This window comes from Pinus tabuliformis, chromosome J, assembly GCF_031772625.1.
Source record: "Pinus tabuliformis cultivar Carrire ecotype Pingquan chromosome J, CPIR1, whole genome shotgun sequence".
In the NCBI taxonomy this organism is placed as follows: Eukaryota; Viridiplantae; Streptophyta; class Pinopsida; order Pinales; family Pinaceae; genus Pinus; species Pinus tabuliformis.
The window spans coordinates 1,251,086,496-1,251,105,298 of NC_142295.1; positions in this window are offsets into that span (position 1 = coordinate 1,251,086,496).

Below are 18,803 nucleotides of genomic sequence, written 5' to 3' on the forward strand. Positions count from 1 at the left end.
TAGGAAAGGAAGAAATGATAAATGATCAACTTCCAGATGAACATCTCTTTACTATCTTGGTTCTTTCTCCTTGGTTTGCTGATATAACCAACTATTTGGTTCTTTGGAGGTTACCTCCTAACCTATCCTCTAAGGAGAAAGAAAGATTGTCAAGAAGAGTGCCCCATCCGCCTGGATTGGGGGAAATATTTCTAGATTAGGGCCAGATCATATCGTGAGAATATGTGTGACGGAAGAGGAGGTCTTTTATATCCTCTCAGCATGCCATGATGGAACCTGTGGGGGCCACTTTGCTGCTAAGAGGACAACCGTCAAAGTTCTACAATTAGAATACTATTGGCCCACTTTATTTCAAGATGCAAGGAGGTACACCACCATGTCTGATCAGTGCCAAAGGATGGGTAATCCAATACCCAAGGATGAAATTCCCTTACAACCTCAAGTGACTCTAGAGCCATTTGAAAAGTGGGGCATAGATTTGATTGGACCTATTGATCTCGCATCGGGACAAAAAAGGTATATCATTGTATGCACTGATTACTTGAGAAAATGGGTTGAAATAAAAGAAGTAAAGGCATCAACTGAGTAGAGGGTGGCTGGATTTTTGAGGGAGAACATCTTCTACAAATTTGGTTTTCCAAGGGAATTAGTCACTGATCAAGGAGCACAATTTACATCAAGTTTGATTGAATATCTTATGAAGCAACAACACATAAAGCATAGAACATCTACTGTCTATCACCCTCAATAAAATGGACAAGTTGAAGTCACAAATAGAGCATTGGAGAGCATTCTTACCAAGGTTTTTAGCAACAGTAAAAAAATATTGGGTAGAAAAACTTATGGAAGCCACTTGGGCCTACAACACCACTTGGGAGACCACCAGTGGATTCACTCCATTTGAGTTGGTCTATGGGAAGAAGGATCTATTGTCTATTTACTTTGAGTACTTGAACTTGAGGTGGAAACTTAGTTAGACTTGGATCTCACTACAACACAACAAGAAAGGTTGCTCTAACTCAATGGTCTAGATGAATTTAGAATGCAATCTCTCCTACACATTGAGGTAATCCAACTATAAAGGAAGATTTGGCATGATAAGCACATTAGAGAAAGGAATTTTCAAGAAGGAGATTGGGCCCTGTTGTATGATTCTAGATTCAAGGATTTCACGGGTAATTTAATGACAATATGGATGGATCCCTATCTAGTAGAGAAGTGTAATGAGAATGGTTGTGTCCAAATCAAAACAATTGATGAGGAAGGGATTCCCTTACTTTTTAATGGTCATAGGTTAAAATTGTAAAAAAAAACTTTGTCCAAGGAAGAGTTTGTCAGTTTAGTTAGTAAAAAATTAAATTTGATTGGGGGTCTCATAGCCCTCAGTCCACCAAATTTCTAAACAAAAATAAATAACAATAGGGCCTAGATGAAAACCTCCATGAGGCATATGAGGCCAACTCCTAAGTTGAAAACCTCTCTTAGGAAACCCGAGAGCTGAAAAAAGTGAAGAAAAAAAAATAAAAGATGAAAAGATCCCTAGTTGAAAACCTCCTCTGAGGTGCCTAAGGCAAGCATACAGGTTTAAAACCTCTGTAGAGGCAGCCAACTTGTCTAAAAAAAGAAGAAGAGAAAAACATAAGGAAGGAGTTCTTACACCACTTTTGCTAAGATCTTTTCTTTGCAGGACTCCAAATAGTTGACAGAATCATGGCTACAAGGTAGCATCTACAAGTGTATTCCTCCATTGTTCTGACCACACATTTCATTTCCACACTCCCCACTCACATACCTACCTCTCTCCATCATCCATCCAACAAAAGAATCAAATTATGCCTCCTCACTGTAATGCTACAAGAGGAGCCTGTAATGTTACATGAGGAGCCCGAAATGCTACAAGAGGGAGATCCAATGGGAGAAAGAGACCAAAGGGTCATACTTTCTTTAGGTAATATTGAGATTTCATCGCTTATCCACTCCATATAGCCAAATTTAGCTCAAAATTCCTCTCTATCATGCATCTAAAAAAATAGAGAAACCCTCTTTTTTCCATCTTTCCACCACCTACACCACTTCCTCATGATCCTAATCATGTACTAATAAATTTCATGAATTTCCCTCAATATGACATGCAAAATGAGGTCTTGAAAAAGGGGATTAAATGATTTCTATAGGAAGGAGAATCCTCCTGTAGCATTTTGTACAGTCACAACATAACTCCTTAAAATAATTTTTTTCCACCCACAGAGAGAATCATGGAGCCATTTCTAAAGTAGAGAAGAGGCACATCATCCTTAGGAAGCAATCCATCCACTCCACCAACAACGTATTAGACACAGAGAAGGGACCTACACATACAAAAAATTTATCAATCAAAATACCATCAAGTTATGAAGACCTGAACATAAACAAACAAAGAAAATAAACACCCTTAAAATCACAATGTTATGAGATACAGCTCTAGCATGCAAGCATCTCCAACAATTCGATCCATAGGTAGGATCAGGTATGAAAACCCTCACCTCTTCCCTATGCATATAATGCTAAAATGTGTTAATAGCCGAGAAATGAATTTTAATGGGTTGGAGGTGGCCAGTGAACTTGGCCACCCTCAACTAGTAAACTCAAGTTCATTCAATCACGCATGCAATGTGTAAATGTCAACTCAAGTGAGGTGGTGATTATGAGGAGTGAGGTGATGATAATGAGGAGTAGGGTAATGATTGCAAGGAGTGGGGACAATGGTTCAAAAAAGGAAGTTCGTGTATGAGCCATGTCACCAAAGCGCTCTGAGCCTTTACCACAAAAGGGAATATTAAGTACTAGGCTTAACTCCATTTGCACCATCACTCATTTCTAGAAAAAAATAGTTAGAGGAAGGATGAGCTAGTGCTATCATACTACCTAGGGTGCCACTGAGCTACTTTGAATTGTGGTTACAGGTGCTACAAGAGAAGCTACAGGAGGAGCTATGGGAGAGTCTGAACCACTACATGTGGGTCGAGAAGAAGCTACAAGAGGTAATTGAAGGGTGAAATAGACCCAAAGTGACCCAAAGTTTTCCTTAAACCCTCATGCACATGAAAAATATATTTTGAAAAGAAGTAAGTGGATTTCTCCTTCCTTTGCCCTGTAATAGGAAATTGAGCAGCAGTTCCTTTTGGAAATTGTTATGTGTAAAGGAAAGATAGGGATAGAAAACGAATTTTATTCAATATAAATTCTAGCATCCTTCTCCCTCAATGATAAAAAGGAAGTTTAATACTATTTATACCATTGAGGCTTCTTTGAGGAACCATTGAAATTCAAGCCTAAGTAACACCAAGAAGGAGCAATAGAAGAAATGAGGGGAGGATTCAATAGAAGAGAACCCACAAACACAAAGATAATTCACCAACACCCTCCTGTAGTAAAATTTTTTCTAAGACATCAATGGATGGGTTTCTTTGAACAAATGAAAGGGTATGATGATGAGATCACTCAAGATTTTTCCATGGAACTAAATTCTCAAGGAGAAGATAATACCACTACTGTTGTTAGATGATTGGCCATAAGAAGAGTGACCACCTTACCCTTAGGGATTCGATGGAGCAAGGAGAACAAAGCAGTAAGTGTTATAGCTAGGAAGAATTTTTTCATTCAGAGAGAAAAACTTGTGGAGGATAAGAATGGAGTAATAAGGGAAATCCTACCTTACCCCTAGAATGGAGTGGCCTACCATATTCTCAAATACATATCCTGTGAGGGGAGGTTGAGCATTGTATATGCTTATCATTTTGAGATGAGATTCAAAGTAGATTTACCAATCCCACAGAGACTAAGTGATCCCCATTTCCTCCTGCAATCAATCATTGAAATGATCCAGAAGGTGAGGGAAGGGAAGCATCAACACATTTCCTACCATGGCCTCATTAAATTAAATGTGATGGATGCTTTAAGTCACTTAAGGAACCCTATGTTATGGACTAATTTTGTAGACATGGACAGGGAGGTCTTCATTGAAACCCAAGCCATCACAATTGGAGAAACACCAACCTCTAGCATTGGAGGTAGGGGAGGAAAAACAGAGGAAGAAGAGGAAAGAAAAACAAAGGAAGAGGAAGCAGAGATTAAGGAAGAAGAAGGAGAGAAACAAGTAGAAGAAAAGAGAGCCATGAGGATACTTCTAAGCCCCAAGAGGCAGAGAAGCAAGGACATAAAACAAGTCTCTCTCTAGGGAGTATTGAGCAAGAAGTGGCTGCAGCATTGGGTACATTGGGCACACCTGTCGAGCCAAAAATGAGGTAGCCAAGACAAGGTCCCCTATACTTCAAAACAAGAAAGAGAACCAAGATTAGGAAAGAGAAACCATAACCTCCTTCAAAAATCCCTATCACTATTGATGAGTTAGTAAGAAAAAGGAATAAGTATGACCTATAGAAGGGAATATTAAGGAGGTTACCTCTCCTAAGGCCAAAACCAAGCCACCTATGATACCTGTGGGAAGGCCCACCACTAGGGAAGTCACCTTCAAGAGAGTCAAGACACAAACTTTCATTGGACAATTAGAAAAAGAGCAGCTACAAGAGAAACAAGGGATCCTATAGAAGCAAAAAGAGGAGCTACAGAGGGGAGAAACCACCTCAAGTAAGGATGAAAAAGGCCTCCAATAACTATGGGAGACTGAGCCACAACCCAGTCTAGAATACTACTATAAATTTGTTGAGGGAGGTAGGATTATACCTAAGAAGTTCCCCATCCCACTCTTCTTTGAATTAGAAAAGGAAAGAGGAAGGACACATAGATGGATGCATATTTCCAAATCTAAAAATGTAGAAGATGTGGGCCTAATGGAGGAAAAGATCAATGAAATGGGCAAGGAATTAAGTGACCTAAAACTAAGGGAGTCAACCATGAGGGAGAAACTATAGGCAGAGAACACAAGACTAAAAGAACAACTGCAAGAAAAGGAAACACAACTTGCTACTATGGAAAGTCTCTCTATGGAAGCCATACAATGCAGGAAACCATCCAAATCCTATGCTATTTTCCTCAAGGAGTAGTGGCTGCAATTCCAAATAAAGACACTAGCATAGTATGGTTCTTTTCCTTTCCAAGATTACAGGAAATTTATTGAGTTTTGCAAAAAGGTAAGTATAGAGAAGAGGGAAAAACTAGTTTAGTTTTATATGCATAACTTAATCCTCACATACATGAATTTTTGGGACCCTAACTTGAGGTTGGGAGACATGAAATTGATGACACTAGCCTCTTGGTTGATGTTATGAAACCAGCTCAAGAAAAGATAGAAAAGATAGATCAACGCCTTAGAATTCAGCCTCTTCGAGGGGGCAACCTCCTTTACATTACATAAATGAACAATTCTTGGATGATTCAAATGACAAAACCTACTTTCTATATATAGGAGTCTAAGGAGTCACAATATAATCCAACCGACCTAACAATAATAATATAAAGCCACAAAAATAACAATAGAGGGATTCTATGGGGCACAATAATAACAATATGGGGCAATAGGGGCACAACAATATTAATAAGGGGTATAACTACAATAGTAATGGGGTAATCACTAGTATTATAGGGACCCAAAATGCCCCTCTCCTTCAAAAAAGTGTTGTCCTCAACGCTTGAGTAGTTCTGGATACTTCTGCATAAAATTCTCATCCTCCCATGTGGAATCTTCAGCGGATAAGTTCTTCCACTTGATAAGATACTCTGAAATTGATCGATTTCGTAGCTGTCGAGTTCTTGTTTCTGTGACTGCTTCCGGTTCCAATATAATTTTTCCTTCCTCGTCAAGTTCTGGCAATATTGTTTGAACTGGGAGCTTGTCGCCTATAACCTTCTTTAAACATGAAACATGGAAAACTGGGTGCAATCGAGAAGCTGCAGGAAGCTCCAATTTGTATGCCATAGTACCAATATTTTGCAACACCTTGTACGGACCATAATACTTTGGTGATAATTTATTATCCTTCTTAGCTTGCTTGAGGGACATTTGCTTATATGGTTGTAGCCGTAGGAATACCCAATCACCTACATCAAAACTTCTTTCACTGCGATGTTGATCTGCCTGTTGTTTCATTCTATTCTGTGCCAACACGAGGTTATCCTTTAAGAGTTGGAGGACTTGTTGTTGATGTTCGATGTGATGTTCCACTGCCTGAACCTTAGAATTTTCTCTTAAATATGATGTGATGGATGGTGGTTGATACCCATAAAGTGCCATAAATGGGGTCATTTTTGTTGCTGTATGGAAGGAAGTGTTATACCACCATTCAGCCAGAGGCAACCATTTGACCCATTGTGTCTGTTTATCAGATACAAAGCAACGAAGATATCCTTCCAAACATTTGTTTACTATCTCAGTTTGCCCATCAGATTGAGGATGATAAGATGAGCTATGAGCTAACTGAGTACCAAGACAAGAAAATAATTCTGTCCAAAAATTTCTAGTGAAAATGGGATCTCTGTCACTTACAATAATCTTTGGGTTTCCATGTAGCTTTTGAATTGTTTCCATAAATGCAGTAGAAACTGTACTGGCTTTAAATGGATGTGATAATGCACAAAAGTGTGCATACTTGGTAAGTCTGTCAACTACCACCATGATGACACTCTTTCCCTCAGACTTGGGTAAACCTGTGATAAAATCCATTGAAACCTCCTCCCAACGTTGGCTTGGAATGGATAAAGGTTGTAATAGACCCGGTGTCTTAATTGTTTCAACTTTATTTTGTTGGCAAACCAAACATTCCGCCACAAACTTTTGAATATCTGATTTAAGGCCATCCCAAAAAAATTCCTTCTTAACCCTGTGGTAAGTTTTTAAAAATCCTGAGTGCCCTCCTAAGGGAGAAGTGTGCAATTCCATAAGAATCTTTTGTTTTAGCTGGGAATTCTTACAGAGGTATAAGCGATCTTTGTACCATAACAAATCATTTTTCCAGCTAAATGTATCAGACGTACTGGAATCTTGTTGTAACTTTCGAATAAGTGCCCACACTTCTTCGTCATTCTTCCATTCCTCCCTTGCTTCGTTTATCCAATCTGGTTGGATAATAGAAATGGCACACAACAATGCTTCCACATCCTCATCCTTTCTTGAGAGTGCATCTGCCACCACATTTTGCTTCCCTTTTTTGTAGATGATTTCAAAGTCATAACCCAACATCTTTGTGACCCACTTTTGTTGCTCTTCAGAGGATAATCTTTGTTCTAAAAAGTATTTAAGGCTATCATGATCCGTTTTTACCTTGAAGTGTCTTCCCATTAGGTAGGGTCGCCATTTCTTAAGTGCATGGAGTATTGCCAACATTTCCTTCTCATAAATAGCTTTGTTTAAAAACTTTCCCTTGATTGGACGACTTTCAAAAGCAATGGGTCTTTCATCTTGCATTAGAACAGCACCAATTCCATTTCCTGAAGCATCACATTCCACAATAAAGGTTTTTGTGAAGTCCGGTGTAGCTAAGACCGGTGCTTGGCACATTGCCTCTTTAAGATGTTCAAAGGCCTTTGTTGCTTCCAGAGTCCATGAAAATGCATCTTTCTTCAATAATGTTGTTAGAGGTGTTGCTATTCTCCCATAATTCTTAACAAACTTGCGATAATACCCTGTCAACCCGAGAAATCCTCGCAAATGCTTTATGGATGTGGGGATTTTCCATTCCTTAATGGCTTTAATTTTGCTAGGGTCTACCTTAACTCCTTCATGAGATACAATATGACCCAAATATTCCACCTCCTGGACTCCAAAGAAACATTTGGATCTTTTTGCATATAATTGTTTCTCCTCCAATAGTTGTAGCACCCTGTCAACATGTTCAACATGATCCTTCCAAGACTTGCTGTAGATTAGTATATCATCAAAAAATACTAACACAAATTTTCTAAGGAATGGTTTGAAAATTGAATTCATCAAACCTTGAAATGTTGAAGGTGCATTGGTAAGGCCAAAAGGCATGACCAAAAATTCATAATGACCCTCATGAGTTCTAAATGCTATTTTCGGAATGTCTTCAGTCTTCATTCTGATTTGATGATATCCTGAACGAAGATCCAACTTGGTGAAGTAAATTGATCCATGCAATTCATCCAGTAATTCATCAATGACAGGAATGGGGAACTTATCTTTAATAGTGAGCTTGTTGAGCTCCCTATAATCCGGACACATGCGCCATGATCCATCCTTCTTGTGCACCAATACTACTGGAGCAGAGAAAGAACTTTGACTCGGTTGAATTATACCAGCCTCTAGCATTTCTGCAACCATACGTTCAATTTCACTCTTTTGGACATAGGGATATCTGTACGGCCTGATGTTTGGAGGAACACTTCCTGGAATCAGATGAATAGCATGATCATGATCACGCATAGGTGGGAGACCTTTGGGAGTCTCAAATACCTTGGAATGATTGTCCAGGACTTTTTGGAGATCTGGAGAAATAGATGATTCTGATGTGGAAACATCTAGCGAACATAATTGTGCAATTACACCTCTTTGCTCCTTTTTTAGAAGCTTTGTCATACCATTAGAGCTGATTATCTTTCCTGGTTTCCCTGCAATACCCCTTAATTCAACTTCCTTTCCTTCCGTTAAAATTTGATGAAAAGTTCTTGAAAATTAAAAGCTATTGTACCCAAGGATTGTAGCCATTGGACTCCTAGTACAACATCAGCACCTCCCATTGGAATGGAAAGCATTGGGCTAGTCAATACATATTCTCCCATGGATAGCTTGATATTATGGCACTTTCCAGAGCAATTTATTGTTCCTCCATTTGCAATCATCACTTGACACTCTGGTGCTGGATATAAGAAGCAATTCAATTCTTTTGCTACCTTACAATGAATAAAATTGTGGGTGCTTCCTGAATCAATCAACACTATTACCTTTTTCTTCTTGATTTGTCCTTCTATCTTGATGGTTTGAGGAGTGGTAATTCCCACCAATGCATTACAAGATATGGTCGGATTTATTTGTTCTTCATCTAGGCTTTGTTCCTGGAGTATATCCTCTTCTTTTGACCTTTCTTGCTCCTTTTCTTCTTCCTCTTCACAATCTATGTAGAATAATTTCTTCTCAGCACACTTATGACCTTTAGTGTATTTGCTATCACAACTGTAACAAAGCCCTTTTGCTCTTTTTTCTTCCAATTGTTGTGGTGTCAACCTTATAGGTTGTGGAAGACTAGGGCAACAACACTTCCGTCTTTATAGTTGTGAGTGGTATGCTTCCTGGTTGCCATAATTTTGCTTTCCATTTTTCTTGCTAACCTGAATGCCTTCTCTAATGAATCAGGTTTCCAAAGGCGAACATCATGTTGGATATTATCCTTTAAAGACCCTATGAACACATCAATCCTATGCTCCTCTGGAATATCTTTTACCCTTATGTTCAATTTTTGGAACTCCTCAATGTGCTCCATTATTGAACCCTTTTGTTTGAGACTTATCAATTGGCTAAAAAAAGTGTTGCTTTTTGTATCCTCATAATGTGCTATCAATTCTTCCGTAAAAATTGCCAAAGTGATAAATTTTTTACGAGAGCAAAGCCATTGATACCATACAAACTGATTTGGTTCCAAATATAAAGTTGCCATACGTACCTTTTGTGTGTTTTGCACATTATTGAGATCGAAGAATTGCTCCATCTGTAATATCCATGTGGTGGGATCCTTGCCATCAAAATTCCTCATATCGATTTTTGGAATATGGTGAGTCTTCGATCCAACATTAGCGTCTATGGAATCATGATTAACATTTCTTTTGTTCTCATCATGAGTTTCCTTTACTACCTTTTCACCATTAGTAAGTATTTCTTATAGAAAATTTGTCAAATCTGTCTTCAAATCGGCGATGCCTGTCTTCAAATTTGTGTTCAAATCTATCTTCAAATTGTCCATCTTAGCTTCCATGCCATTCATCTTAGCTTCCACGCCATTTATCTTAGCTTCTGTTAACTTTTGTGAGCGTGACATTTGTTGCACTTGTTCTTGTAATTTTGATATATCATGTAGCATTTCTTCCTCTTCTTCATGAGCCATGCTAGAGCTTTTAGGTTCCTTACTAGGTGTTTGCATTTTCTTTCCTCGGGGCATCAGTTACCGATAATAATGCTCTACTATGCCCTTTGAATTCCTTCAAAATAAATTTTCAAACCAAGCTTAAGCAAAAATTAAAAAAAATCTACACACCTTTTTTTCACTTTGTAGGAGCTTGATATTGCCTCTGATGTATCTCTGTACTTTCCAATCATCTAGTTCTAAATTTGTGATCTGTAGTAGCTCTCTGTGTCCTCTTTCTAATGCCACAAGTCTGACCCAAATTGGATTCTCCAAGGAAGAGTTATGCGAAATCTCCCACAGTGACTTGATTATAGACTAGTTCAGTAGAGCGAACTTGTACAACGTGCCACAAGTCACTGTTTCGACCTTTGGATCTGAAAAACGCATTCAAGAAACTACAGTCTGTCCTCTTTCTGTACCTTCTTACGAAATTTCAATCCGATCCCTAGAGAGAAAGTTATGACGATTTTCCCCAGGTCACCTGTTTGGAATGTAATTCAGGAGTCTACAAAAAGACCAACTTCCTCAGATCATATCTCCGCAAATATAGCGCAAAAAGCTCTGAAATTCGGACCCGAGGTTCAGAGCGATTTCTTCTCAAATGGGTTTTTTTTTGCAACCTCTGAAACGTCGCAGAAAAAAAGTTATAGCGAAAATTCCACGATGACCTGTTTGGAGCAACGAAACCCTAGAATCCAAAGCTCTGATACCAAATGTTATGAAACCAGCTCAAGAAAAGATAGAAAAGATAGATCAACGCCTTAGAATTCAGCCTATTCGAGGGGGCAACCTCCTTTGCATTACATAAATGAACAATTCTTGGATGATTCAAATGACAAAACCTCCTTTCTATATATAGGAGTCTAAGGAGTCACAATATAATCCAGTCGACCTAACAATAATAATATAAAGCCACAAAAATAACAATAGAGGGATTCTATGGGGCACAATAATAACAATATGGGGGCAATAGGGGCACAACAATATTAATAAGGGGTATAACTGCAATAGTAATGGGGTAATCACTAGTATTATAGGGACCCAACAGTTGACCCATGAGGAGACAAGGGATGAAGAAGTAAAAAGGGTGATGGAAAAATAAGAAAAGGGACCCTTATATATTAGGGAAACATTAGTGAGCCCCAAGGCTGTCATTGACAAGAACAATCTCATCTCCTTTGATTCTGAATTAGAACCTAGCTAGAAGCATCCCAAGAGCAATCCATCCTGAATTTTGAGGACACTTTTAGGATGTTAGGAACAAAGAGTCTACAATCTTGTGAGATAAGGTGGCATGCCTTACCCCACAATGTACAAATCAGAGGGTATCACTCTCCTGAAATGATAAGGAATGCCTTGGAAAGAACCCCATTGTAAAAAGGAATCATGCAAAGACTGAAGATCAAATGGATAGGACTCAAACTGAATCCACCCTTGCTATTGGGCTTACAAGAAGGAAGAAACCAAGCATAAGAACAAAAGGTATGGATAGAGATAAAGACAAATGTTGGTTTTTATCCGTAAGAAGGCACACCATCTAAGGCTCCTTGGGATGTCAGAGAGGGCACCAGGGCCATGAATGAGATTCATATGGATGAATAAATTTCTTAGAGGATGAGCAACACCTTCAGAAGGGGGGTGATGATGGGTCCCATTAATAAGTATATTTTTAAGTTCATTATGTTATCCTCCAACCCTTAAAACTATCATTTTCTCACATTAATTCACATTTTTAGTCATAATATGCTTAGTAAGAAGATTAAAAGGTGTTTGTCATATTGTGAGGTATGATGTTATTAAATTAGGGAAAACCAGGCATTTTTGAGGCATTTACTGTGCAGGGGATTGATGGAGACAACCAAGAGAGAATCTAGGGGGCTTGTCCACCTCCTTAACTCTCTAACTCAACTTAGGATCATATGATCCTCACTCATGGCTCAAATTCACTAGCAGCCGAGGGACTCCAAGTCCATGTGAAGATCAAGGAGAACCAGATCCACAATTCTCAAGATCTTGGAGGGAATCACTCCTATTTTCAAGGGAGATACCATCAACTACCTTTTTGTATAAATAAACCAGTTGAAAGGCTCATTAGGATTCAAATTTTTGTTGCAACTAAGAGTAGCTACTGAGCCTAGTGCTTTACATTTTTATTCTTAACTTTCATATGATGTATGAGACTATTATTTTCTATTAATGAGAAGTTTACCATTGATCTGCATTTGAGTTAGTTTTGGAGGGTTGAAACCCTTGGGTTTGGGCCCAACCCATAGGCTTTAGTCCCTCTCTTGTATTTTCCTTCTTGTTCTTGTTTCAAAGCATTGCAATACTTCTCTTGTTTCAGTAGATATTATATCATAAAAACTTGTAATTGCAGGCTTGCCTATCACATCTCTTGTGGGAAGAGTGATTGGAAAGATCTTCAATAACAATCCATTTTTTTTATTATTATGATTTGTTTGAAATGGATAGATGTTAGTTGTAATAATTTTTCATGTTTATTCTCTGCAACTTAGGAGTTAGTTTAGTGATCAAAGCAGTGTTGTGGAATAGAATAGATTTTATTCAAATTCAACTCATATATTCCACAATAATTTATCTCACTGTTTTATTGGTCCTTTGATGCATGTATTTGGATAGTTGCAGGGCTGTGTTGATTTTCAGGGGTGGGCACATTTTTCATCTTCACCTAGACTTTCTATCTTCTTCCTCTGCACCTCAAACTACTCCCAAACTCTGTTTCCACATTCATTTTTTTAAGGAAAATAGAGGACACCCTGGGCATCAACCTTGGTGCAAGATAGACCTTTGAGAGGTCCTAGGATTGGATAGGGGGCTCCCCAAACCTTCATTCAATTCATCCTACCTTTATTCATCTTCTCTACCCTTAAAAGACACCTTATATACCCTCAAAAGACACCTTTTCTATGCTCAAAAGAATCTCGGAACCCCTCCTGTAGCATAACAGAGCCTCCTATAGTAGAACATGGCCTCCTGTAGCAACCCTGTAGTAGTGTTATTTTCAACCAGCTTTTCTCCCCACTTCGATCCTATCCTATTTAAGTTGAATAATGGCCACAAATTATGATTTGACGATTAAGGAAGGCTCTTAGACCACTCCAATCTCCTCCTTTCATCACTGCAAAATAGAGTTATAATTAGTAGTTTTTTCATAAGAATGTTAAAAGTTATATTCCTTATTTTCAAGCAAGTGTGTAGTAGATCAATGATACATGCAAGTAGGTTACTGATTTGATTAAATGTGCAACGTAGAGTAGATTTAATTCTCCAAGTAGACTAGCCCTTTCTCTTTCTTGCAATGGAAATTAGCATCTACATTTGAGTGAATGAAATTTTCACTTTCATAGTTAGAATCATGTTCAATTATGCTTTCATAAGAAGTTTTCATTATATGTAGTTGGAGGAACGGTCTTTGAACAACTTGATCTGACTTCATGATTGAGGGTGACATGAGTATAATCTAACCTAATGTGCATATAGCACTATCACCTGTAAGTTTGTACAAACTTCGGGTTGATAATTTGAGTTGAGAAGCCCATGGGAGTTGCAACTTTCTTTGTGCAATACCAGGGGTCACTAGGTTACCCAAGTCTGAAGGAAAGAGAATCATCATGGTGGTAGTTGATAAACTTACCAAGTATGCACACTTTTGTGCATTATCTCATCCTTTTAAAGCCAGTACAATTGCTAGCGCATTTATGGAAACAATTCAAAATCCAGATGGAAACCCAAAGATTATTGTAAGTGACAGAGATCTCATTTTCACTAGAAATTTTTGGATGAAATTGTTTTCTTATCTTGGTACTCAATTAGCTCATAGCTCAGCTTGTCATCCTCAATTTGATGGGAAAACTGAGATAATGAACAAATGTTAGGAAGGATATTTTTGCTGCTTTGTATCTGATAAACAAACACAATAGGCCAAGTCGTTACCTCTGGCTGAATTGTGGTATAACACTTCCTTCCGTAATGCACTTTATGCATATCATACATTTTCCAACACATCATGTTTAAGGGAAAATTCTAAGGTTTAAGCAATGGAATATCACATCAATCATCAACAACAAGTTCTCAAAATCTTAAAGGATAACCTCACTCTAGCGTATAATCGAATGTTCTAACAAGCATATCAAAATCACAGTGAAAAAAGTTTTGACGTAGGTGACTAGGTATTTTTATGAATACAACCATACAAACAAATCTCGCTCAATCAAGATAAGAAGGATAATAAATTATCACCCAAGTAGTATGGTCCTTACAAGGTTTTGCAAAATATTAGTATTATGGCATACAAATTGGAGTTGCCTGCAACTTCCCAGGAAACCCAGTTTGCCATGTTTCATGCTTAAAGAAGGTTATTAGTGACAAGCACCTAGTTCAAATAGTATTGCCAGAACTTGACAAAGAAGGAAAATCATATTGGAGCCTGAAGTAGTCACGGAAATAAGAACCCAACAACTATGAAACCGATCAATTTTAGAATATATCATTAAGTGGAAGAACTTACCCACTGAAGATTCCACATGGGAGGACAGGAATTTTATACAGAAGCATCCAAAATTACTCAAGCGTTGAGGATAACACTTTTTTGAAAGAGAGGGGTATGTTAGGTCACTATAATACTAGTGTAGCCCCCTTATTGTTATTATTAGTGTAGCCCCCTATTGTTATTGTTGTGCCCATGTAGCTCCCATATTGTTATTGTTGTGCCCCATAGAGGCCCACTATTGTTATTTTTGTGCCCTTACATTATTATTGTTATGTAGGCTTCGATTATATTGTGACCCCTTAGACTCCTATATATACCAAGGAGGTCTTGTCATTTGTATAATCCATGAATTGTTCATATATGTGATGTAAAGGAGGTTTCGTCCTCGAAGAGGTTAATTTTGAAGTCGTTGATCTATATTTTCTTCTTTTTTGTGATCTGGTTGTGTAACAACCAAGAGGGGATGGAAGGGGAGTTACTATGGGAGAGAAATACACTAACAACCTAGCACTAGCGAAGACAAGACTAGTGAAGCCTTGTTCAAAGCAATGAATCTTCTAAGGTCATATCAGAATCCCTTGTCCACAAAGAGTACTATGGAAAAATTAGATGAAAGAGACAATAGAGCTAGCTTTTCAACTAGCTAATGGTTGGGAGAGATGAGGAGGCCTTGGCATTTTCCTAGAAACTATTAAAATAAGTATATAATTGTGATATTGTAGCCAATATAATAAATGATGAATGAAAATTAATGACTCCCTGTATGGAAAACTTACACTATAGGTTAAATCATGAAATTTGAATTCTTGAAACTATTGTTTTGTATTGCAATGTATAGGATAAAGAACTATAGGTGCAGTGATTCACAATGGGAAAGAAAGAAAGGTGTAAAATATCAAAATACTAACTCTTTCTTTTATATCTATATATATATATATATATATATATATATATATATATGTGGAATGCAAATGTTGGTTTGTAAGTTGAAAAAAAATTCTTACTGTGGTTGGTTTAAAAAAAAAATGAGAAGGAAAGATTAACAAATGTGTATCCCTGTTGATGTACACGCAAGGAAACAGGTTGAAAGCTAATAGGAAAAATAAAAGATGGGTAAAGAGTGTCGATATAATGGAAGGGAGGCCCTTAGGGTTTCAAGCCAAACAGACCAATAGTTAAACCTATCTGTTCATCTTAGTCCCGATACTAATATAAAATAAATAAATAAATAAACTTAATCTATTTAGCAATTTTCTAAAACTGTTACATTATACAAATAAGAGATTTATGTAATAAACACCAGAAATATTGTTTCCGAAGGAATCTAAGGAAAAACGCCATTGTTGATAATATTAACAAGAAAACATTATAAAAAACCAAACATTTTTAGTGTGAACAATAGCCCAAATACGATGTACACATTATAATAGAGATTATAACTATGAGGAAAAGCATTTTTCATGCACATTAAAGAGGAAGCTAAAGGAAACTAAACATTTAAAAACCATAGTCGATAAATTACAGTTACAAAAAAGAGGAAAAGCGAAATAATTTTATAGCTGTAACAACATTGCCACACTTATGTAGCGGAGGAAAAAAAACATGTTAAGAGTAATTGTATTATACAACGATGCATCAGAGTGTTTAAGGCCATCGAATGGCTAAAAATGTTATAGCTAGGAAATATTTAAGGAAAGCCCTTTTCTCCTCTAGGGTTAATTGTTGTTATACAACTAGAGTACGAAAGAGAAATATACATAAGAAATCACTAGATCCGAACCAAAGGATTAAGACCTGGAAACAAATCATCAAGGGTTTGCATAAGTTTAGAAACAAGAAATAACCTAGGAAATGTAAGATATTCCAAGGAAAATGGAAGACTCACACTACTAGGGTCAAAAACCCCATACCATGCACTCATGCAATATGCAAAGGAAAAAGTGTAAACATTTAGAAGACCGAACACTAAAAAAATGACTAGGTAAGAAGGAGGGGTAACCTTCTCGTGCCTTGTTGTACAATAAGTAGTAAACGAGAAAAGAAAAACTCAGAAGAGATTAAACTTACCATCGTGCAAGGGGTTTTCCTCCTTTAATAAGCCAACTGTTACGTTATACGAATAAGATATTTATGTAATAAACACCTGAAATATTGTTTCTAAAGGTATTTGAGGAAAAACCCCATGGTCGATAAACTTAACAAGAAAACAATGTAAAAAACCAAACATTTTGAGTGTGAACAATTATAATAGAGATTATAACCATGAGGAAAAACATTGTTCATGCACATTAAAGAGGAAATTGAAGGAAACTAAACATTTAACAACTGTAGCCGATAAATTATAGTTAAAAAAAAGAGGAAAAACCAATTAATTTTATAGCTGTAACAACATTGCCACACTTTGCCACACTTCTGTCGCTGAGGAAAAAAAATGTTAACAATAATCATAATATACAATTATCCATCAGAGTGTCTAAGGCCATCGAATGGTTAAATTTTTTATAGCTAAGGAATATTTAAGGAAATCCCTTCTCTCCTCTCGGGTTAACTGTTGCTATATAACCATAGTATGAAAGAGAAATCTATAGAGGTGATCATTTGAAAATAACTAGATCGAGACAAAAGGATTAAGACCTAGAAACAAATCATTGAGGGTTTACATAAGTTGAGAAACCAAGAAATAACCTAGTAAATGTAAGATATTCCAAGGAAAATGGAAGACTCAAACTGCTAAGGTTGGTAATCCCATACCATGCACTGATGCAGACTGCAAAGGAAAAATTGTAAACATTTAGAAGACCGAATGCTAAAAAATGACAATGTAAGAAGGAGGGGTAACCATCTCATGTCTTGCTGTAGAATAAGTAGTAAACAAGCAGATAAAAACTTGGAGACTAAACTTACCATCGTGCAAGGGGTTTTTCTCCTTTTCCGCCAAGAGGAGAGAACCTATGAGGAAGAAGAATATAGTAGAGCATAAGGGAGTAGGAAATACCAAACTGCTACTAGTTAGAGGTAAGAAAAATAGAAGAAAAAGAAAACTAAGTTACTTGTTAATCGATGGAATGACAGACCTTGTAAAAAAAAAATGAACCCCATAAGAGCATGATGCAAGAAACACAAGAAAACCACCTAATTCCTATAACGAGTGATAAATTTGGAACTCAAAATTCATGAAAGGGAACATAACAAAAAATAAAATTGAATTCATATAAATCTCTTTACGGTGATTACCTGGTAATATTGGCGGGAAACCCTCGGAGAAACTCAGAGTAGAGGGATAAGTTTTGCCCATCAAAGTTGTGTACGATATGAAACCTTAGGCATACTGGAGCAGATCTCCTAAACACCATTGAATACCGGTGGAAATGACTGCCCCAGAGCCAACTTGACTCAAGGTGGTTACCTTGGAATGATTCAAACATTTTATGCCCGTTGGATCAAAATTACTATAGATGTAGCGTGGAGATGAAAAGATCCATGGAATTGACATTAAAGTGACAACTAACCCCTTGATTACAGTGCAATCAGTTCAAGTATCTAGAGAATTCTGATAAAAACTAATTTAAAATGGAGAATCATAGGGTGTATCAAAAATCATTCAATTAAGTACATTCAATATTAATGTTAGTTAAACCATTCCGACGGAGGAAAAACCAGATGAGCTAATAAGTCAAATGTCATCCCACATAAAGCTTCAGAGAAGAACACACAGGATATAGGTCAATATTTCCCCATTATAGTCCATTAAAGGTGCAACATTCCATAGTCATAAAGCAAATAGGTATCACGTATGGTATAATGAGTTAGAAGGACTATAACATGTGGAATGACATATGACATAATGAAACTTACACCGGTCAATGCGTATATCAAGCTATATAAATGCTCCCATTTTATAAGTTAATTCCTATAACCTTGTTAAAGAAGTATATGTGGAAACCTCATCCCACACCAAGGATCTCAATTAAAACTTAGGGGAAATATAGATATAAAGTAGTAAGGGGTACATAAAAGAACAAGTTGCTTATAACTATTAATGGGGAATGAACCCAACCTTTGTACATCAAGGATATTAAGATTTCAAAGACTCCAAATATATATATATATGAAGCAAACTAAACAAATGTGCCTCCTTTCTAAAGTATTGAATTTGAAGTAAGATTTATATATATATATATACTCATGTACCCCATTTCCTCCTAGCTATACTCATTCCGAAA